This window comes from Falco punctatus (assembly GCF_963210335.1).
Source record: "Falco punctatus genome assembly, chromosome: 14".
Classification (NCBI taxonomy): Eukaryota; Metazoa; Chordata; class Aves; order Falconiformes; family Falconidae; genus Falco; species Falco punctatus.
In genome coordinates this window covers 4,041,859-4,065,446 of record NC_137594.1, presented here as the reverse complement: position 1 = coordinate 4,065,446, position 23,588 = coordinate 4,041,859, and the positions used below count along the sequence as shown (strand labels likewise).

Sequence of the window (23,588 nt, the reverse complement as noted above, 5' to 3'; positions counted from 1 at the left end):
AGCAGGGCAGCAGAATAAGCAGCGCACAGATGCTGGGGGAATGGCACAGCACCCAAACACAGTTTCTCTTTCATACAAGAAAATCAGATGGAAGAAATTTAAATATATTTTTCTATGACAGTTTGCAACCCGAATCATCCCCTCTTAAAAAATACATAGGCAAATGACCAATGTGGTGATATGGAATTAAAGCATTTTCATGGCTTTTTCTAGCACGGTAAGGCCCCGGGTTTGATGGCAGCTGAAACTCCTGGAAAGTTCAGCAGAACAAACAAGCAAACAAAAAGGGGATATGTAAGCTCTCAGGGGTCAGGTTTCCCCGCTCACCTATTCATCACCCAGTGCCGTCTCCTCTAGTAATTTTTAACTACATTTGAGAGTACTTGCACACTGCAGCCTGTTTGGTTTAACTCCTCTTCGTGAGAGAATCCGATGCACGCCGTGTTTAGGGGAGTAAAAGATCGTGGGATGAGGTTGGAGAGATTCAAATTGTGGTCTTGGGCAACAACACAAGTTTAAATAAATGCTCAAAAACTCCAGGAAAAGTTCTGCATAGTTCTTCTGGTTAAAATAAAATAGTAATAATAATAATAATAATAGCATAAAAAAAAAAAAAAAAAAAAAAAAAAAAAAGGAAGGGCCAAACTGCTCTAAGCAATGGAAATTACATTGTGGTAATGACTCGACAGGCCAGTTTTTAATACCATGAAGACAGCAGCTCTGTATTCTTGCCTTAACAGCGTGTCAGAAGGAATAGATGCCCATGCCTAATCCTGCAGAAATAACACGGCTCTGCTTTTATTGAGGCTCTTGGTGCATCGGGGTTTTAGGGTGGCTGCCTTTCCCATTGCTACTGGCCCTTTTGAGGCATTTTCTTGCCTTCTTCATGGTTTTGTTAAAAAGAGATAGAAACCACAGGCTGGCTGGGATGCTAACTTAACGTGCTCACATCCGCCTCCCCGCCAGCCTCGGGAGGTGTTTCAGCCCCAGTGCCTCCGAAACAGAAATCCCGTCGCGGGCAGATCTCCGGGTTCGAACATGGGGGGGTGAAGTATTAGCTGATGAATGAAAGCAAGGAAAGTATTTTTGCCCATGATTAAAAAAATAAATCGGTTTTAAAAGAACATATTATATTTATTCAGTTTTGAGTTTGGCTGAGGTTTGTTATAAAAATAGTGCCGTAATTTTTTAAGAAACATTTTCTGTTTGGATAGATTAACTGTACACGCAAGCACTTTAGCTTTTGATTCCTTTCAGTAATATAGTAATATTCATTGCTGGCATCAAAAGCTGCTCTTAATATAAACAGTTTGGGAAATCTTCCATGCCAGGCAGATAAAATCTCTTTGAAATGTGGGGCAGTGGCAAGCCCCAGACCGCACGATCCCCCCTCTGCCCTGGGGTCCCGGAGCCGAGGAGGCATCGCCTGCAGAAGTCCCTCTTCTCCAGCGCTCCGCTACAAATGCCTGGTGCAAAAAAATGCATTTGAGAACAGTATTATTACTGAACCAGTTGACTGCAATAACCAGTGGTATGTGGGTTCACGACAGAAATAATATGGGTGCCACAGCAGTGCAGGGTCCTCTCTCTCCTCCTGGTACTTGTTACACCTGGGCTGGTGCCCTGTGGCACCCAGCAAGACCATGGCACATCCTCCCCAGCTCGCCTTGTCTCCTCAGAGCCCCTCAGGGTCCCGGCAAACTTTTTCACTTCCCACGAAGTGTGGAAAAGCCTGACTGAAGTGGCAGTGCCGGGGAGCCGGCGGGAGGGATGTTTGTCCCTTCCCCTCCGCGCTTGCCTTCAAAATAGCTCAGTGCGCCCATTGCCTTTAATCTCTCTGCTCACAGGTTATCTGCAGCTTGGCAGTAATTCCTCTGATGGCCTGGGAAGCTTATTTATAGCCAATAGTTACCTTCTGTAATTTTATATCTGTTCAATTGCGGCAAGATTCATCTGAGTTAAATTTTCATAATTCACTGAAAAGCCCCATTTCCCTAAGCTGAGGCTGCGACCCTGAACACCCGTGCTGCCGCTACCTATCGCACTGGAATCAGCAGAAGCAAAAATCAAAAAAGGAGGAAAACCAGCAAAACGCTGAAAGAAATAAGTTATTTCTTTCCATTTTCTGTGTCAGTGGGTCACTGAGGAGGTGGCTACCTGGGGGCTGGCTGGGTCCTACTCGTTTGTGCCACCCGCACCAATCCAGCCCGCAGAGCCCCTCTCAGCGCCGGCACGCCTGAATGTACAGGGCTGTTACTGCTCAGGTTTTGCTAGCAATTGTTTCTGCCTTGCAATGCTCTTTTGTAAATCCTGCAGCATTTCTGAGCTGTTCATTTCAGTCCTTTGTAAAAGTTGTGGTTTGGGTTTCTTTCCATTTTGCAGTGTTTATGCTTCAGTGTGTACATGGGTGCGCTGCCGACACGACTGTGAACGCACCCAAAACTGAACGTTCAATTAAGCAGCTCACTGCTTTCTTGACATTTTAATGTCATCTCTCTCTCTTTTTTTTTCTTTTCTTTTTTTTTTTTTTTTAAGGGAGTTAGTGGTAACTTTATCTCTCATCAAATTCCAGGATTTTCTGTAATTCAATTATACCTATCTAGGTTCTTTTCTTTCTTTTTCACTTTACTGAAGTGACACATAAGATTGTATATCTGCGTCTGAGAAAATTCAAATCACTCTGGAATTATCTGCCTTTCTGTTTGTTTGTGTATGGCCAAAAATATTTCTTACTCTTCTTCAAAAACAGAAAGGTCTGATCTGTTGTTTATTATATATTATTATTACACTGTTTTGATGATGTTCCATCTTCAGAGATCGGTAATTTGTTACAGCAGCAGTGGTGATGATAATAGAAAAAAATAATATTAGGAAGCACCACCTCTTTGCAGTAGCCTTTCCTGCCATGTTCCCTGTCAGCTTGCATCCCCTTCTCCTCGTTTGTGAGATAGAAATAACCTTGGGACTGGGAGAAATGTGTGTTTCTCATAAGAACGTGGGACAGGAAAGCCTTTTCTTTAAATCGAAGCAGGTTGGCTTCTGCAAGAGTCTTGAGGCAGGAACTCTGCTGCTGGTGGTATGTGTCAGCCCTGGGGTTAATGTCAAACCCAAAGTCCTTATTTTTAATATTGCTTTAATCTGAGACCTGCTGCAAAGCTGAGTGCTTTCCTATGGGATCTGGCCGGTGCCGGACCAGGCTGTGTTTTCCTGGAGGCTGCAGAGAGCTAGACTCGGCGATGGGACGGGCTATGAGGATCTTCTCCCCAGCAAGCACCTAACCTTGGGAGGTGGTCTCTGCGGGGAAATTGGACGGAGGTTTGCCCAGAACAAGTCTCCAGGAACTAGACAACGTGTCCAGGCTGTTTCCACCACCAAGCTCTCCTCCATCACGCCCATCACAAGGACAGCTGCCATGTGGCATTCCTGCATTGCAGCTCTGCCTGCGCACGGGCTGGCCGATGGATGTATGGACAGGCCAGTTTGCCTACTCCCTCTTGGAAGGGAGTTTCACCACTTTTCCTTCTGAGATATATTTTGCCAGCCAGCTATTGAACCAAGAATGTCTTGTCCTGCCCAACTCTTCCTTTCCTAGGTAGACGGGAAGACTGTATGTGCCCCAAGGGAATAACGGGGGGCATCCCCTCTTCTTTCTACTACAGTTACCCTCTGCATCCACGTGTGGTGAAGTAGTCCAACAACGTTGATGGTGGCTGCTGTCTTGGCATTTAAGGGTGATGCAGCCTGGGAGCCCTGTGAAAACTGATACTGTTAATTTTACCCAGCTTTGCTCAAAAGTTATCAAAGCCAAGGATGGGCACCAGCGCACATGGCCGAGCGCGCCCGGAACGCGGGCTTTTGCAGACCTCATGCACCGTGCAGGTGGATTGGTATGTGGAAAGGTCACACCTACCAACTTCTTAGGCCTCTGGTGTGAAAGATAAAGCCATCTGGTCACCATTTGACAGCTTAAATTGTAATTACACCATTTGGCCTATGAATTGCTGTGAGCCACTGTTTGAAGCTGCTGTGATTCAGCTATTCCAGGGCCGAGATAGGGATCGAGTCATTCCCCAGAAGCTGAGTTACTGGAATTCATCTTGCTTCATCTCCTTGGCCTGCTTTTTACCTTCCAAAATTTATCTCCATCGGTCCTTCGTTATGATTGTGAACTTGGCAGCACTTGTTTAGCATAAATAATCACAGTTGCCGATAACCAGGAACACCTGCTGGCCCATTACCCACAACAGGAGGAGAAGACGGGCATCTCCAGCAAAATTCCACTGCAGCAATATGGAAGTGTTTAAAGGAAGACCTGCACCGCTCAGGGTAGCAGAGATCTGAACCTTTAAATTACAGCCATTCCCGGCCTGACGATAAGTAAATAAACAATTCACAGCTGCATGGGCTAAACACAGAAACACATCTATCTCTTCCAGGCGTGATTGCTGAACAAGTAATTAAGTGCGAAATGTGAGCCCTCAATGTCAGTGTGAGATGATAAAGGTCTCCAGTTGTAAATTAACTGAACTCCAGCAAGCCCTCGATATTAACCCTTCAGGAGCCCTTGGGTGGCAATGGGTGCGTTAGCATGACTCCAGTGCAATTTGCATGCAATTATTCCTGACATTTGCCCCTGGGAATATGGAGCTGTTATTTTAACAAATTAAAAAAACAAGTGAGGGAGTTGCTTTCTCTCTTCTCTCTGAGCTAGCACAGGGCACCCCATAAGCCAGGAGATGTAGTCCCAGTTGATGGCTCTGCCACAGTCGTCCATCACATTCCCCTGTGGCAGGCTTCCTCCTGGTGACAGCAGAGGTGTCACAAAACCAAAATGCATTAAAGACTGAGCTGCTGAAGCCCTGAGATAAAGAGGTCTGCTGACTCAGATGGGCAGATATCCATCAATGCCTCCAAAGGAGCCCACCACAAATCACCTTGAGAATAAGGATCTAACGAATCACCGTAAACTGAAGTATCACCACTTGTTAAGCAATTCATTAAACAAGCTGGGGGGTGGGGGGGTGTAGGCGTTTGGTTTGGTTTTGTTTTCCTTTTTTTTTCATGAACCAACTAGCTGAAAGAGAGTTTAGTCAGCTCCTGCAATCATGTGACTATACCCAGTGTTCATTCTCAGATGCATACCTCTAATTTTAGCTGATAATGAAGACTTTGTGTGCATCCACTGTCCAGTTTTCAATCCAAGGGACTGCACACTACAAGACAAATAAAATTAATTCAAAGTAGGTTTTTTTAAACTCACTGTTTTTAAGCCATACCATAATTTTTGAGTCCTGAATACCTACTTTGACACTACTGGGGTTGGGTGTACTTAATGCAGTTTTGCTCATTAGATGATTCATAAACCTGGAGGACCTGTTTGCTGCCAGGGCTGGATTTGACTGAAGCCCTGGCTGTGAAGCGATGTGGAAATGTGCTCGGGAGGGACAGATTTGTAGATCTGGACCCTGGAGCCCCCAGACCCCAAGAGCCCATGGCCCACATGAGGCACTGCACACGTCTGCTGGCTCCTCGCTAACTGGCAAACCCATGAGGTGTGCCCAGTTTTGCTGTCCCCACCAGTCAGTTGGCACTGGGCATCAGCAGAGCCTTGTCCCTGCCTCTGGCCTCAGCGCTTTGGGTTTGGGTAAGCTCAGGCCAGCCACACCGCGATGCAGGGGAAGAACGGGAGCAGAGGGAAATTTACAGCCATGCTTGGCAAGGTGAAGTTGAATTCCAGGCAAGACCTCTAGAAATAATATTTGAACTATGGCTCAACCGTGGACCAAAGAGGTGATGTCTCAGGTGGAGCCAGCATTGCTCTTTCTTCACATCATAGTGACTGCAGAGGAGGACAGTAGACAGCAGGGAGGACATGGGCAGGAGAGATCATTTAGTCCCACCTCAGCCTTGAAATGCAGGCAAAAGAACTCAAAGCCACGGCTGAAGTTATGCTGTGGTCCATTTTGGGCTCCAGACAACGTAGGACCATGGTAAGAAGTGGGCAAATGCAACCCAGCAGAGCTAAATAAGCCGGGTTCATGCAAGTGATAATCTTTTATCTACTGGGCTTAGCACAGGAGTGACCCCACTGGCATTCAGCATGACACATCCCAAGCCAAACAGATAAATCAAGAGGTTATGTTGTTGCACGTATGAGCCTGTTATGAATATTTTAACTTTTGGACAAAGCTTGCTGACCTTGGCTTTTGTGCTGTAAGTATTTAATCCTTTTATCTAAGATTCCCTCATGTCTCTATCATCTTTCCTAAATCTCCCCAGGTGGGTAGAAATCAGTAGAAGATGTTGAAGTGAGGCTCCAGAGCAGCTGCAGTAGGTAAAGACAGGGCAAATAATTGAATTTTTTTTTTTTTTTTTTGGCAGTTTAGTGAGTTTATGGCGGGAATTATTTGACCTAGTACCTGCTGTAGAAGGAGCTATATTGGATGATTCCAGAGGTCTTTCACAAGTCCTATGTCCTGCTTTCCTCTGACCATGGAAGACACAGAACCAAGCAGCTCAAACACATCTTGCTGCCAGTCTTGGTACCCTAAGCACACACTGAGCTCATACCTGTGTGAAAGAATTGTAGAGGAATGAAGGCAGGTTAGTTAACACTGATAATATACAGCTGTGGGCTGGCTTCAGGGGCGGTGGGTTGGCTGACGTGGATGACGTGCAGCTGTGGCTGGTTCCTGCTAAGCAGTTAAATAGCTCTGAGGGGGATGGAAGGGGAGTCCTGGATGAAAAGAGTGGAGGGAGATGCCCAGAAGGGGTGAAGGAAGCACCAAAAAGAAGAGAGCACTGGATGTAAGAGAGGCAAGGAGAGGTCCTGGGAGAAGCAGGGAGCCTGGGTGAGGAGAGGCTGGCTGGGAGAGGAGCCTGGAGAAGGAAGAACTTGGATACAGCAAAGACAAGAAGCTGGGTGGCCTGGCCTGAAGAGAAAGAAACAGCACAGACAGTAGATGAACCTTTGAAACCTTGTGTGAGACTGATGGTGGTGCTGAGGCATGAGAGGGCTGGTGTGGGGCGGTAAAAGCCTTGTAGCCTGCTAACTTGTTAGTGCTGCAACATACCTACACAGAGAAACTTCCTAAGATCTTTCTCCTTAAATGGCTCTGCTTTGCCTGTCTCAGCCTTACTACATGCCACGCTTTCTTTACTCCTTCATGCCCGGGCACTGCTGCTCAGCCTCAGCCCAGGAATCACAGGCAGCACTCTGTAGTAAACTTTTATGGGGAACAAATGTGCTTTTGGGCTCATTGGGGAAGGGAGGAAAGCAGGGAGTGATTAATAGCAGGGAGATGGTACTTCAGCTTCTTCCTCACTGCAGCACATGGTTTGCTTGGGGCTGGGCTCTTTGTTATGTATTTCTTCAGGTTTAACTCGTGGGCTCTTTCTCTTTTCCTGTTCTGAAGCAAGCTGCTTATATATCACAGCTTTGCTTGAAGCCATGGCAAGAGCTGTGCTTTAACTGCTGCAGTGGGAGCCTGTATCACAGTTCAGGGAATCGGACCCCAAATCCCTATGGTGCATCTCGGCAGCTGGGCATGCTCCAGCCCAGCCAGGCTGCTGCCAGCAACAGGGGGTCCCTGCCAAGCTGGCTCCTGGGAGTACATCACCAATGGTGCAAACAGCAGATGGGGACATCAGATAACCAAGCTAGGGCTCTCCTGATTAACCAGATGAGCCTTATCTTTCCCCTGTCCCAAAGCATACGTATAAAAAATGCTCCACTTGACAGAGCTGTTTTTTTCAGAGCTGAAGGTGTGTAGAAGCACAGATCATCCATCTCTGGTCCTAGTTCCAGTGAGGGGCCCTGGGAACTCGGCAGGGAGACAGCAAACTTTCGAAACCCAAGCTATGAAGAAGCAAGAACACTCCTAAAATGTCCCTTCTAAAAGGGGAGCCTCCCTTTTGGGTTTGAAAATGCTATCTTTGTTACCTCCCTCAGTAACCTCTCTAGCAAAGAGCTGAATGTTATTAGAAAAGAGCTGAGCATGGGTGGGAAGACAAGAAAACAAAAGGAAATGGAAGTGCTGGAAATTGATTTTCCATTTGAATCTATTCTTTTTACTTATTATTTTTTAATAAGACACTTTATGAAGTTTATTGCTCTGCTTTCTATTTTCTTTTAGGGTGTGTTATCTTTTGTGACTCAGTTTAGACTAAAATAAACCCCAGTTACTAATTAAGGATAGAAATGGAAATCCAAAGATTTGCTTCTCATCAATGCCAAGCGGTAAATCCTTTAATGCTCTGGGATTTTGCTCTATAGCTCTAAATTTCCCATTGGTATTTAGTAATCTGCTGATTGCATTTACTTTAATTCTTTGGTCTTCAGAGTTTTCGTGTTAAGGCATTCACTTACAGTAGCTCTGCATGTTAAGGGCAATGAGTTAAAAGCTACAGAGTTTTTTTTTTATTAAATTCCAGCTTTGTTTTTTCTATTGAGTTCCCAACTGTGTTATATCATACTAATAAGAGTTGTGCTCTGGCTGGACAAATGGCAGCATATTGCAGTGCCCTGCGGGAGCCATGACATCATTTTCAATTTGCTTATCTGACTCCGTCAAAATAGAAGGGTGATTGATGAACCACTGAATTGCATTTTCACTCTAACTCACCTTTGCTTGCTATGATGTTATGGGAACAGTGTTGCTGTGCAGCTTACAGCACTAGCTACTCCCTGGAGGCCTCAGATGCACCGATCTCCATCACCTTTAAAGGCAATGTAGGAGTTTAGTGATACTTAAGCCCATCTTCCCATTTCGAAGGGCTAAGCAGTAGGAATTGTGAGGGAGAAGACACAGCTTCCTTCAATGCATGTCCCTCCAGGTTTGCCTGGAGGCTTCCAGGCACTAAGAAAATGTTCCAGGAAGTTTTGTGATAGGGTCTCACAACCTACTTTACACAGTCATCAACAAAAATAGAGACTGGTGACATGATTTGGAGCAGCTTGGATACCTTTGGCTATGTTTGGGCTGCATTAGCTCACGAGGAAATTTTTTTTTTTTCATTTCCTCATTCTAGCTGAGACTAAATAAGACATTCTGTTTTCATGGGAGCTGAAGAAAATCCTCCTGACAGAGCTGGCCCAACTCTTTTTGTGGTTGTTACTTTGCTTATGGAACTAGGAGTGGAGGTGGGAATTTTAGAATTGGAGACAGACTGTGACATATTCAATTTCATTCATATCATTCTAAGTAGTTTACATACAAAGAATCTTGGATAAACAGTTACTAAATCATGAAGTACTTCTCTAATTTAACCCAAACTGTTACCATTTTCTGAAAGTGTCCATCTCTTCTCCAGAAAAGATAATCTAGACATTAAGTCTTTATTAAATCTGTAACACTTATACAACTTTTTTTTTTTTTTCCTGGCTGAGGGTCTGGCAGCTCTGTCCACTCTTGCTTTGCAATGAGCACCTTCAAAGCGGGAGAACAATGCCATTCTTCACAATGCCATTTTTGTCATTTACCTACTTCTTGCAATTGTTCCAGAGATTCATTCATGCGCTAAAACTTGCACTTTCTCACTTCTAACAAGAGTAAAAGTTTAACTGATCCCTGGTCAACCCAGCATCTCACATCAGCATCTCCCCTCATCCCCCAGCCAGGATGCTCTTTTAAGCTTTGGATCTCAGTCTGGGGTAGCTTAACTCTTCTTAGCAATCTGGGTAAACTAGGTTTGAAGAAGAGATTTTTGTATTTTGTATTGTAAATCTGTATTTTCTGAGTGATTTGGGAAAAAAAAAGTTTTGTCAATCTAGGCAGCTTTCAGTAAAACCTGTGCCATAAGCTCCTGAGCACCTGAAACTACTGACTGGACAGTACAAGTGAGTGAGGACCAAAGGCTCCAGCTCCCTGCAGTGGGGATGACATAACTGCATGAGGAAGACCTGTTTACATCACTGAGATAACCCGTTTCTTTAAAAATAGCAAGGTCAGGGAGGCAATAAAGCTGTCAGCATGGCAATCACAGCGGTGCCTGTGTTCCACCCGCTGGAGGACAGTGGGGATGCTCACCAGGCTGGGGACCAGGAGGGTGGGGGATTCACAATGAGGATGGCCACGTTTGGGTAAACAAACTTGTGGCAATATGAGAGTGCTATTGTCTGCTGAACAGCTCTATTTGTGCCAATTATATTTCCAGGTTAGCTCCTCGCAGACCCATAAAAATCTTCATTTTATTCTTTTTGCTGGTGTTTTTTTTTCCCCTCAATACAATGATAGATGGAGTGCCCATAAAACCTCACAGCACCATGTACGAAATCCCCGAGCCAGGTGTGGAGCAACTGGTCACTGAGCAGACTTCCACCCAGTCCTAGGTTTGGCTCGTGTGCGTCTGTTTTCTGGTCATTGAGATGCCTCACTGTTTGTTTGTTATGTAAATGAGCGCTGGACTGTGGGAATATTTTGTGCTGAATTTCAGGCCAGGAATGGAAAACCATCACATCTATTCAGCTAGGCAACCTTATGAGGTACTCGTACAGTCCAGGTGGGAGCACAGCCCAATATTTTTATTGTGTTAAGAGTATATGTTCTCAAAAAAAAAAAGATGATGTGTAGGGTTCGCATCCTGGTGGTGCATCGGATACATTTCAACGATTGCTGTTTTCCTTTGGACAGCGTTTGCCTTGGCTGAACGTCTGGCTTAGCTGGCCTTGGACAATAAGTCACAGTGATAGAGCTGCTTTGGCGGCGACTTTTGGACAAAAGTGCTCTGCGTCAAACTGTACAGTAGTGATAGATTGTATACGTGCAAAGCAGTGTCTGGCATAAAAACATTTCTTAGTGTATCCAAAGTGAAACACAAAGTTGTGCCATTGATACCACACAGTATGGCTTTGTTAAACTAGGCAAGACACCAAGTCCCCGCCAAATTTTTGACTTTCAAAATATTTTTCAGCTTAAAATACTGAGAAAATGTCAGGGATTGAGTTCAGGGATAAGAAAAACCGAAAAGAGGCATTAGCATCATGTAGGTGAAATCTGGTTGCAGTTAGTGCAGCTGCCATTGCCTTGCACAGCTTTTCCTTTCCTTTGGTGATGGTTCAGCATTGCATTCAGAACAGCTCAAGGCAGTTCTAAAATTCCTGACAACTATGCCCATCTTCTCCCATCCTGTCCAAAATCAAGTGGATGAAAGAAACCTATTTGAACGTGAAGCTTCAAACTTCCATCGCTGTTAAAAAGGGTTAGAGATGGGATGTGATTCTGAGTGTTTGGATGGGATAAAATTGTGGTTGACCAGAAAACTTAGTTGCAAATCAAACAAAACTTTTAAAGAGTTTTTAATGTACCTTTGTTATTTTGCATAATATTTTTGTGTGCCATCACATTTAACAATTTTGGTGGGGACCATAAAGAGAAATACTGTGAGACAAGGCTATTTCCATGGACTATTTTTGTTCTCTAGTAGGGAAGGGGAGGGAGGGTGGAGAAAAGAAAACCTGTTCTTGTAGGATTTCCAGCTCAAGAAGAAATCAGAAAAAAAAAACATTTGTAAGTGTATTTCTAAATGGAATAGTTCATCTGAAGCTTGCCTATCACTGGTCCTAATTACCTGTTCCTGTTACAGCTAATTACACTGATTCTCCACAGGTGAGGTGGACTTCCAAGGCAATGAAGGAATTTAAACAGAATGATTTTTCAGTTTTGGTTCTATTTAGAGACTGTGGTATGTCAATTTGAAGAAAAGCCAGAATGCGAAACTGAAACGCTAGTGTTTTCTTCTTGCTATAATTGGAATCTTTCAATACAAGATTCCAATGTTTGAAGGTGTTCACTGCAAGGTTTTGGTCCTTTCCCATCAAGTTTTCAATGCTGATGTATAAAGCATTAAACTTGATGTTGGCTGCCGCCTTCTTCCATTGAACTCAGCTGGAGTTTTATTCTTTGATTGCAGGCAAAGGGCCATCAGGCCAAGGCTAAGCGCTTTTGGCTGTCCAAAAGACACCGTGGTCCAGCTCACCTGCCCTGGTCTGCAGGCTGCGCTTTGCAGGGATCACTGGCCTACCTGGAGTCAGCAGGAAAGGGCAGTCTTGACTGAAAGCAAGAATTCCTCTCTCAATCGAACTAACTAGCAATGCTGGCCTGAGACACTGCTGTGACTTTGTGCTTCTCAGGTGCAACGCTGTTTGGGAAGGAAGCTGAATGCTCTTAATTTTTGTGACCATAAAAAAACCCCACCTTTTAATGAAGGGACGGGTTTGGCCTAAAGCTCCTTTGCCGAAGGGACCGGGTGTGAAGTAGCTCATCATCCATGGGTTTGCCACGCTATCTGTAAGGGTGTGAGAAGAATTGGGTTTGTACCTCCGCCAAGCTGTTCCCTGTTGGTCTTTAAGGAACCGAGTTGCAAAAAACTCTTTCCTGCAGAGTATTGCAAGGACTGTCTTGAACTGAGCTTCAGAAAAAGGTCCAATCCATTTTGTTTTATCTGGGTTGCTTCATACTATTCAAAAAAAGAAGGATGTATATGCATGTATTGCATGGGGCAGAGAACCTGCATCACCTACAGTGACAGGGACGGGGGTGGCAATTACTATGTGCTAGAGCAACAAGTCAGTATTATTTTAAATTCATCCCTTCATCCAACGCAACAGTAATATCTTCTGGACAACGGATTTTGGAAAAGTTGAAATGTTTGCTTTACAAAACAGACGTAAAATTTCTCCTTTAAGGTGCTAAATTTGTGCTGAGCTGGTCCAAAACACGACTGCATCTGGCTATGTCTCGTGTCTGCTACTAAAAAAATGTCCTAAATTCCAGACAGCCTCTGGGGCTTTGAAATAAAACTCATTAATCCTGCATTTGAATTTAATATTTGAAATTTTATCCTAATCTTTTTTTCTTCCACATGAATTAACTTCAGAAAACTTGGAAAGAAACACAAGGGTGGGATTTTTTTTTCCTGATGGTTCTTTTTTTTTTTTTTTTTTTTTTTTTTTATTATTGAGAGAGAGGGAGAACATTCTTAACAAAGGGTATAAAATTAAACTAGGTTTGACCTCTGCCTTTAGCAGATTTTCCACCTGGTCTGTGCAGGAAATCAACTGCTATATAGCAGCTCTTTCATAAGGAATAACATACATGAGTCTGTAAGTGACAGTTTTTCTTGGGTGGACAACAATGTTAGTTACTTTTTATGATTAATTGATAAATGTTTTGATATGGTGCCTGGGCTCCGAGTCAAAAATCACTCTAGTTAGATGATCCAACACTTGGGAAACTGAGCCAATTACAGCTCAGGCACAGTGAAAACAATTCGAAAATATTTGAGCCTAAAAATGTGCATAGTTGTTAAGGAATCTTACACGTGGGTGTATGGTGGTATCCTAAATTACAACTACTTGGTGGGCCAATTTCTTGAGGAATGCAGGGAAGTGCAGGGATTTGAGACTCTTGCATCTATATTTCAAAAGACTTGGGAAAACAGAAGAACCACATGGGCTCTTGTGGCTGGGCACGTGCTGAGGAAAACCAGACCGTGGGCCAAAATGTACTTTTAGTCCCTTGGGTTACACAAATCCCTTTGCTTTTTTGGGAAGGCTTTAGGTTTTAAGTCTCCTTTCACTCCTAACCTTCTCCTGCAAGCTTGCTCTTTTCTTTCTCAGCCTCCAGAACTTAATTTCTACACCAGGTTTCCTACCTTGTCCTCAGGTGTGCATCCCGACTCCAAGCCCTAACGTGTTTCTGAACGATCCACGAGGAGTCGGAGTCCATCCTGGCTGTGGCTGCAGACCAGGTTAGTGCTGCTGGTGGGACAGCCTGGGCTCCGGCTGTGGGTGCAGCAAACCTGCATGAGACACGGCTGCTTCTCGTAGTGGAGGTCCTCCAGAATACCCTGCCTTGCAATTAAAGGCTACTTTCTCAGATGATTAGCAGACACACAAAAAAAAGACTCTGTATTTTTCTTTCCACAGGTAAGTGAATGTAGAGGCATTTTTTGAGTGGGGTCCTGGGGTCATCAGCTCAAAGACCATGGAAAATTCCTTATTGCAGGTTGCTAATGACTTTGAGTGTGATGCTGCCAGCTGTTCCCAATGAAGTCAGTGGAAAGAGAATATCTTTTTTTTCTCGTTCCCCACCCTTCAGTACCTAGTGTTACATGGAGGTTTTGAGGGGTGCATGCTGGAAACTCAGTGCCACCATGGATCCTGGGAACTGGGAGGGTACTTCAGAACTTAAGCAATCTCAACGGTTAGTAGCTGTTCATCATAGACCTCTGCATTTGTCATGCAAAAATCTGATCCTAACCCCAAACATCTCATTGCCTTCAATGAATTTTTATTCTAAGCTCAAAACCAGGTGTCACTTTAGAACAATTAATGTCTAATGGATATAGCTGCCTCTGGAGGCTGTTTTACATCACTAAGGCCATCGGGCCCTGAAGGGCTCAGATCTGGACATCTATTGAAGATGCTCAAATAGACTTAGGTCTAGATATTATTCCATCTTTTTATGACCCTTGGCTCTTGATATACTGCTGTGTCTCCAGGAGAAGGTGAGGAGGGTTGAAGAATATCTTTTCAAATGGGAGAAGAGCATCTTTCCTACCCTTGTTTTACAGTGAAGATCAATAAAGGAGGATGTTTCTTTCAGTCTGCTATGTGGTTAAAAATGTAACTTTTCCGGTAATTCTCTCATTTCAGGTACCATTTGAATGGCATGATACCCCCTTCCCACCCTCTCTCCATCCCTGACACTCTGTTTTGATCCTGGCTGCCGGATCTAAGCACACTCCTGCTTTCACTTTATTTAACACTAAAGGATTTCATCGTTGCTGATCTGAAAGGAAAATTTCTAACAGCATACTGTAAACTTTACTGCTCGTGACTTCTTAATCATGCAGATTTTATTTCATGTTAGGCTAGCAACTGAACTCTTCTAATAAACAGAGTAAAATCTAATTAGGCTACTGGAGGGGAACAGAAGAATTTATACTCCTCCAGACACAGAGACATTAGGAATTCTTCCTCAAACATACACACAGGCTTCCTGGCAGCCGCCTCACTCAAAGAGTGGCTAATGATCATGCTAATTTGCTCTTAGCTGATACTGTTAGGAGTTCCTTGCAGATGGAAAATATACTTATTTCATGAGATCATACAGGGTAGCATGGCCTCGTGGATTGTGCGTAGAGAAAAATCCCAGTGTCTAATCCCACAGCTCACACTACTTGTTGTGTGGTCTCTCTTTCTCTCCCGGTTTCTCCATGCGCAGTCTTACTTACCCGGCTCATTCATGGGACTGTGGTGATCACTCAGCCATTTGGCTGTAATGTGTTTCAAAAGCAGAAGGCACAATTAAAGTGCCGAAGCACTGTGATTGGAGACTCGATGGCACCTCCAAAATACACACGTAAGAGATCAACATCAAAGATGAGTTTGACTGGTTTCTTGTCTTCACTGGGTTCAAAATTATGTCAAGTGTTGCTGGCAAGAGAGCTCAGAAAGCAGCAAAGCTGTGTCTCATCCAGCCTCGGGGGAAGACGACCCCCATGCAAAGGGGCACATCTTCCCACACAGAGGCCAGACAGACGGACTACACTCAACGTGTCAGGGATACCGCCACGTGCACAACGTTTTCTACAGACCCACAGTCCACCCAGGCTTTTACCCCTCACAACCAAAAGGAGCTCATCCAGCCAACAGGTTCAAGCTTGGGGTCTCCATTGATGTGGCGTGGGATTGATGTATCGTGCAAGGGGCAGAGAGTCCTCTAGGGAATTTCCTCTCAATTCCCTGCAAAGGGCAGCCCCGATGTCCCACAGCAGCCCCAGCTGTCCAGAGAGACTCGACATCAGGAACTGTGAGATATGTTGCCAGAATTGGCTGTACAAGTGTGGACACTGCAGAGGCAACAGGTAAACCCAAGGCATGCAGCCCTCACTGGGAATCGGTGCTTGAGGTTTTTCCTGTGTATTTTCCAGTAGCCTTTCTTCAGCTGGAGAGCTGTCATCTCCTTTCCCAAGACTGTTTAGCTCTTCCTACATTGCTGTCAGGATTGTTCCTATATATTAGTCATTTCTTGGGTTTGAATGAAGTGCAGGGAGAGAATATAGGAGTAAAGATTAAAGTAAGGCTGGAATAAAAGCTGGGATTTGTTTATAAGTAAATAGGACCTGAAACAGCCCATGGCAACCTCAGGAGACATCTTTCTATCAACTGCAATGGGACAGAGCTCCAACCACCTCTGGCCCCTGGAGACACAACTGGTTCGGGAAGGATTTGGGTCCTGCTGAGCGGAGGTTTGGTCAGGGAAGGGTGTAGCCCCCGGAATGGGAGAAGACCTGCCTTCTCCTATTTCAGATTTTAAAGAATCATTACCAAAAAAAAAACCCAAACCCAACACCACCACCCCACCCCCCACCCCCCCGAAAAACCCACAGCCACCCTGCAGTGGGCTGAAGCTGATGTATCTTTTTATAATACAATGAGTTTTTGTGAAATGGAATCGCTGGCCTGGAACCCGGAGGCATTGCTTAGTTTTAACTTATACTTTATTCAGGCAAAACTCCAGTTGATGTGAGAGAGCACTGGGTCATATTAGGATTTGGCCCATAAGGACGGAGGAGAGCCAAGCTCAGAATGTCACATAAACATATTAGCTAGAGACTTGGCTTTCTCCAAGATCCCAGGGATGGAATAGAGCTGTGATCTAGTCTTCTGTGAGGCATATAAGGAGGTTAAATTCGTCCTGCATAGAGCATTAAGAGAACAGGATCCAAACATCTGCACAAGCATCTGTATCATCTCCTCCTCCTCCCAGAGATGTCTGGAATATAGTCCTTTTTGTGTGACAGGTAGAAACTGGACTAAAAACTGCTTAACCTGTTTTGTGTGGGCGAAAAAAACCTAAAAAATCAAACCATGGCTTGTTCATGCTGAAGTCGAAAGCGTGTTCTTTCTGGCGATGAGGTATGAAGAGGGCATATTGTTCATTTAAACCACACTCTATAGTTTTTGCAGCAGCAAAGTATTTTTGAAAGTTTACAGCTGTAGTAGAAATTCCCTGGAGCTTAACCGTCAGTTTTCTGCCAATCAGAAAGCTGAAGGCACTCCGGTTTGGGCTCCAAAAGTGACATTTCAGTGTTACACGTCTTAAATGTGGAGCGGTTTCGAGAGAGCATCCTGACAGGTTTTGAACTCCGAAGAAATTATTTTCTGGTGCCAAGCTACACAGTCTGGGAAACGCTGCACGCTGCACGCCACACTCGCTCCCTGTATCTCTGCCAGAAACCAAAATATATATTAAAAAAAAAAAAAGTATAAGAAATATGGCCCAGGACTAAGGTTTGCGGATGCATTTCAAGTACGAGCTCTTTCTAACATTTAATGTATTAACTGCTCTCACAGCCATAAGAAGCTGGTGTAGGAGGAGGTCCATGTACATGTATATCATGGAGCGACACCACGGAGAAAGGGAGAGGAAGGGCAGGAAAGTGAGCACCTCGAATTGACCAGAACTCATCTACAGTGTGGAGGAAATGGTAAAACTTGGGCCAATCCGCTGTAAGTCTATTAACTTAATAAGTTTAAAAGTGACTTTGCAGTGGTTTCTGAAAGGGAAAACATGGGCATCTGAGAAGGTGTGGATGCTAAGGCCCTGATGTGGGACCCATACTTCAGGGAACAAGAATACATCAGCATGTCAGGCTGTCTCCACAAATGGCCAAAAGGAGGAGACTGAAAGAAGACTGTGTCCAAAAAAAAGAATGGTTATGAGATGAAAAAAAGGGCATTCAGCTTCTTGTACTTCCTTCACTTGAGTAGAGAAGAGCTGGGAGAGAAACAGGCAACCTTTTAAGACCTCAAACTAGATAATAAGAATAGAACATCTTTTAATTAAAGCCTTGGATGAACCAATTTGCAATAACTGATTTTAGCTGGTGAGATGAGGAGCTGCGCTGCCATAGGCAGGGTTATCTGCAGGGGTGTCACTGAAATGCGATTGCTTACACCGGTCAGGGCTGGAAACAGCTCCCCGACAGGGAGTAGCTCAGATGTAGTTCTCGTACCTCTCCTGAAGTGCCCTGCACTGGGAGGGACGGAGCCAGGACACCAGGTGAGGGGACCTCTGAGCTCAGCCCCTTCTGATGCCCTTGCCTGCGGGAGGCTCAATATTTTAAAACACTCTGTCATGTATTCGATGACTTTGGCCCGGTACCTTCTGTTTATTGTTAATAAGAGTCAATAGAAGTGTAGAAAAGTACAAAATGTCAACCTATGACCTTATAAAATCCATGGCAGGAGAGAGAAAAAGAAAACCCACCCTTTGGTACATGCTTTGTCCCTCACACTGCGTTGGGATCCAGAAGTACAAATCTTTTCTCAGGACTGGGGCTTAGAAAGTCAAGAATTGTGTCTCTCTTTATTTTCATTACAGTTCGTTAAATCCTTAGGCTCCTGTTAACACTGAACTCCAAGCCGATTTTTTTGTTAAAATGCTGAAACCTAATTTTCGTTTAACAATTTTCTGTTTGAGGCCAACATCAAATTAGTGTGCTTTCCACTGGCAGACCCCGGTAATTTGGTAGGCAGGAGGCTCACACATACTTAAGTTATTCAATACATTTTGTTATACTCTGTACAAAAAACCTAGTCAGAAAAGCCTGATTTATGATATTCCTCAGGTTTCCTGTTACTTTATACCACTAACATCCTATGGCCAAGCCCTTCACAGGCAGCCAGCACATCTGGCCCGGAGTGGTCCTGTCACCTATGGCCAAAATGCCATATTTATAATCAAGCCATAATAGAAAAGAACAAATTGATTATAATGAAAAGAAAAAAAAAAAAAAACACAAAACATTGAAAAAGTCAATCAGAAAACATTTGTAAATAAGATTGGGTGTTTTTTTTCAAAACGTATGTCCCAGACAAATAGGAACACGTAGCATATTGAGCAGGCAGATTAGATGTATGCAATCATCTCTTCTGGCTTAATTATAAATTATTGACAGCTCTGATTTTTTCCCATTTCACACATTTTTAATGTCTATTTTGTTTTCCACTTATACAGGCAAACCACTCCTGCCCAAAGCCAAAGCTACGCAGTCCATCTAACCTCCCACCTGCAGTTCTGTAACTGCTGGTAAATGAGTGAGTGCTCCTGGCAAAGTGTTTTTTAGCTGGTCTCCTCAGGGATTTAAGGCTTATGCAATCATTGTGTCTGTGTTGTATCTGTGTATCCATCTGTCAAATATGATCAATGGGCCAAAGTCTCCCAAAATATTAACTTCCTACATGCTTCATGAAAATAGTTAGAGGCAGAAATTTGGTTTAATGTCCTCCTTAAAGGGAAAGCTGGAGTGGATGTCTATACTGTAGAAATCATATGCAAATCCACAGGGCAAGAAATTAAGCTCACAGCAGAATTCCTTAATTTTTCTCCTAAAACTACATACTTAAAAATAGCTATATAAACAAGAGTGCAGAAAGACCTGCAAGTTTTGGACTGGTACAGGCTGGGAAGTCGGGCAGTGGTTTAGGGGTGCCAGTACCTATAGGCTGGCATGAGCCTGCATTTAAGCTGTGTGTACTCCTAAAGGGCACAGGCAAAGCTGGCCGCATTGTCTTCTCTGGAAGATGCAGCTTGCAGAGATCCATTTTTTTCTAAGGGAGTCATAAAAGAAATATATAGAAGATAACGAACAGATTCTCAGCTGTGTCAAACCCTGGAACACTGCTATGGAAATGTGAAGAGCTGCAGAGGTTCGACACCTTTGAAAATCTGATCACTGAATATTTCTGGTCAGCTTTCTCCGCCAAAGGGTTATGAAATTTTCTAAAGCTGTGCCAAACTCTGACGTTCACAAACTGTTTCTCAAGTGGATTTGGATGATGTAACCAATAACCATGAAACCTCCTCCACTTGCTAAATTACATCTGGTTGAGATGAATTTCTACACGGATAATACAACGAATATGTGAAAGACTATATTTGTTCTAAACCTTATTATGCAGTCTCATGATGACATATAGAAGTCCCTACGGTAACATGGCATGATCTAAAGCAACTGCCTGGTCACACACGAGAGGTCCAACAGCTTTGCCATTTTGTTCTTAATTATCCCTGGTGGATAAACTAGTTGAAAAACTGAGCCAACTTCTCCATCCTCAAAACCAATGGAGCAATACTGATTTATATCAGCTGCAATCCTTGACCGCAGTTTGCAAAACATTTATCAATTAATTTCCTGCATAATTTCTCCAGAAACACACTGGAAGTGCACCCTGACTTTTTTTTGACCTCCAATTCAGCAAGCTATCTTCATGCAGAAAATTATTTCAGCATATGTTTACTGTAAGCAAATGGTTAAACATGCCTTGGAGCTCCAGCTATGTGCCTGAACACTGTTAAAACAGGACCTTGGGGGAAGCATCCACCTGGTTTGTGTGTTCACTCGAGAAGATGATCTTTGCAACACCAACAAAGGACTTACAAGCTCTTAATGATAACAATGCCTATTGTTGCTTCTTTTGGCAAGACATTTGCGAGTCTCTCTCAGGAGAATTAGATCACAGCCAGTCCCACCTTAACTACATATTTGCTAGCTGAATAAACAGGATGAAATTGGACCGACGGTCACGTCTGCTGGCAGAATTGAGCACTTTCAGTGCCGTAAGGCTGGTTCCAAGGGTGCAGGGTATTCAACCAGCCTCTCGCATCCCAGCGCTTGTCCTTTGCCAAAATTACATCCCAGCAAATGTTTTCAGTGCTGCCCCCACCATCGCTACCAATAATGCTCAAACCAGAAAGACAAATTCATTCACATTTTAAATAGCGATCTCAGCAATATTAATTGCACAATAAAAAATAATTTGTTCCAAGTATGCAGCCGGCTATTTATTTGTGTTCAATTCTGAGTCATAAATTGTTAATTTGACATTTAAAGCCTATTTTAACAAACAAGATTTTTTTTACTTGCAAAGTGCCTAATCAGATGGGTTTTCTGAACTATTTAAGCAGCTCTGAGAAATGCAGTGTCTCTGATGAATATTTCACCGCACTGAACAAATTTTCCCTGTGTAAGCCAAACCTGCATTGCTCCTTTACTGCATGAAAGTGCTCCAAACTTTGCTTTCTCCTTTCACTGTTGTTTTTAAAGATAAAGAGAAAATGAAAACAGAAGATCAAATTTAATTTTGAAGATAGGTGACTCCATGAACAAGTTTCTGTATCTTTGTTCATACCACTAGTCCCTCCTTCTGTACCAACCTCTGGACCATGTGGAATACTTCTTGGAAATGGTTTATTGGATCAGAGGGAGGAGAAATCTGCGGCTGCAACATGGTACTGAGGGAAACATGCTTTCTGACTGCAATAATTTGGTGGCTTTTTTTGAGTGAGCGAACAAGGCAGGTAGGTTGTGGTTCCACAAGCAGTAGTATTTGTGCTATACATTGATAATTCACTTACAAGGACATATTTGAGCTGAATTACCTTTCTGTTAGCTTCTAGTCTCCCAGTTCTACACCTGTGAAATAGGGTCTTTTCATATTTCTTGTTAAACAAATACATGTTTGGAAGCAATGAGGTATTCAGATATTGTAATGGAGAGCTAGAAAGGGTCCAAATACAATTATTCATTAGTATAAAAGGTTTTCACTTTGCTCAGCAGAAGGACAAAGAGTTGGTAGAATGAACTATTGTAGGACCCAGATCATTAAAAATTTTATTATATAAATATAAAAATATTTTAAATATGTTTATTATTTCTTAATTTATGTGGGTTGCATGATCCCACAAATAGCTGGAGAAATAAGTATGTAAGAAGAAAAACCTCAGTTTAAGGGTGGCAGTCTTAGGTACCTTTTGCCCCAGTGTCCAAACATGCATTTGTATCTATGATTTTTTAGGTGTGAATAGAGTTAAAATAAAACTAATGGTGCCCTTTGTGGAGAAAGGTGATTAGGAAATACTTTTGTATTCTCTGTATGTGCCAAAACAAGGCACTTACATATCATTGATAAATGTAGAATGAACATTTAAATACGAATATGGGCGTTCCACACTCATATTAAAAAGTTGCCTTTGGTCTTTGTTGGTAGGAGATTCACTCGTACCCGAGAAGAGCAGCACCGATGAGGCCACGCTCTCCTGCCTCCGGAGCTACTGCAGTCAAGGAAAAAAACGGGAGAGAAACAGAGCCCTGCAGGCAGACATGGAGAACAGAAGCATGCCAGTGAGCGCTTGAACGTATCAGGGTAAGAGGAACTTGACTTGACGTTCTAAAGAGAGTCTTATCAGCCGGGAAGGGCTGATCGAGCAGTGATGGCATCTCTGTGCTTCCTGGCAGTGACCGTTCAGCAGCCATCGCTTCTCTTTCACAGGGGCTTCGGGAGCCCAAGACTAGCGGGGACTATCCTTTAGATAATTGTGATTTTATTTCTTTCTTTTTACCAAAGAATTTTGAAAATTTAAATCAGAGCTAGTGGCAGGTCCTGGGTTGTCCGTAAAGGGCACGTACAGAGCGGGTACAAGCAAGCAGTGACTCTCAAAGACATTACGATTGAATGAGCTCTTTATGCCATTGATTCCTGCCATTACACCAATGAGTCTGACCCTTGGTGTTTCTGAAATGCTTTCAGAAAGCAAAACTGTACACTGACGTCAATGGTAAAGATTCTGTTTATTTGTTTAGAGGTTTCTCTTGCTTTGTCTTCATATGACATGTATGTAAAAGAGTGTGACATTAAGGCACATGCAAGGAATTTCAGAAAATGCTGCATGTAATTAAAGATTTCTGAGTAGGATCTGTGCAGCAACCAGGACCATCATGTAATGGAGCAAATATCAGCATCAGCTTCATCTTTAAATCCTCAATTTTCCCTGCTTTTTTTACTTTACCATAGATTTTTGTGGTATGATTTTATTTCTTCCCTTTTTTTAATTTATTTTAAATAATACCAATAAAAAAGCAGGGGGGTGAACTTCATTGGAAATATTTGAAATATTCTCCACTGGAAAAATAATATCCTGTAATAGATGGATAGTCATGTAAACACACGGCTGCCTAGCACAACAAAACCAGCCTGGATTCATGGGTATGACTTCAGGTGGCATAGTGGGGAGGCAGGCGGACTTTTGCAGGGGATTAATACACCAGGTTTGAACCTCTGGGGATGCTGGTTCCGGTTCAGGCTCTGGTTGGGAGGGAAAATAAGTATGGTGGTCTCATTAGTCCTCGTTACAAAAATCAACCACATGATTTGGTACCGTTGGCAGCCCCTCGCTAGATAAATCCGGGACTAGAATAACAAGGTTTGCTGCAAGCTAGGCTTGAGGTGCCTTGGCAGGGAGGGGAAGCTTGCACAAAGCCTGGCTGTACCGAGGCCAGTGTTAACAGTCTCTTTACTTTCATTTGCTCTGAATTCACTCATATATTTGCAATCAAAACTGTTTTAATGTCTTTAAAAAAAGAAAAGTAAAAAGGAGGGAGTAAAAGAGAGACAGACAGCTTTTGAATTGTAAAACATAACAGACCCCCATTCCTGACAAGTTTTATTGCTGCTCAACTAAATCCCTCAAGCCTATCTCTAAATTAGCTGAATTAGAAAAGATGTAAAACTAATCAGA

At 43.3% G+C, this 23,588-nt stretch overlaps 1 long non-coding RNA gene across 5 annotated transcripts in view; it reads left to right on the top strand.

Annotated features, from left to right (window-relative positions):
* The window catches only part of LOC308073065, a 146,933-nt gene that overhangs the window by 4,397 nt on the left and 118,948 nt on the right, over positions 1 to 23,588 (top strand). For 2 of the 5 annotated variants that reach the window (XR_013931890.1, XR_013931891.1), the window contains exons 1-2: positions 9,727 to 13,749; positions 21,118 to 22,216. This is a non-coding gene — a long non-coding RNA (uncharacterized lncRNA). Of the gene's footprint in view, positions 1 to 9,726; positions 13,750 to 21,117; positions 22,217 to 23,588 lie in introns of those variants that run through there. The other 3 variants (XR_013931889.1, XR_013931887.1, XR_013931888.1) reach the window with 3 other exon arrangements.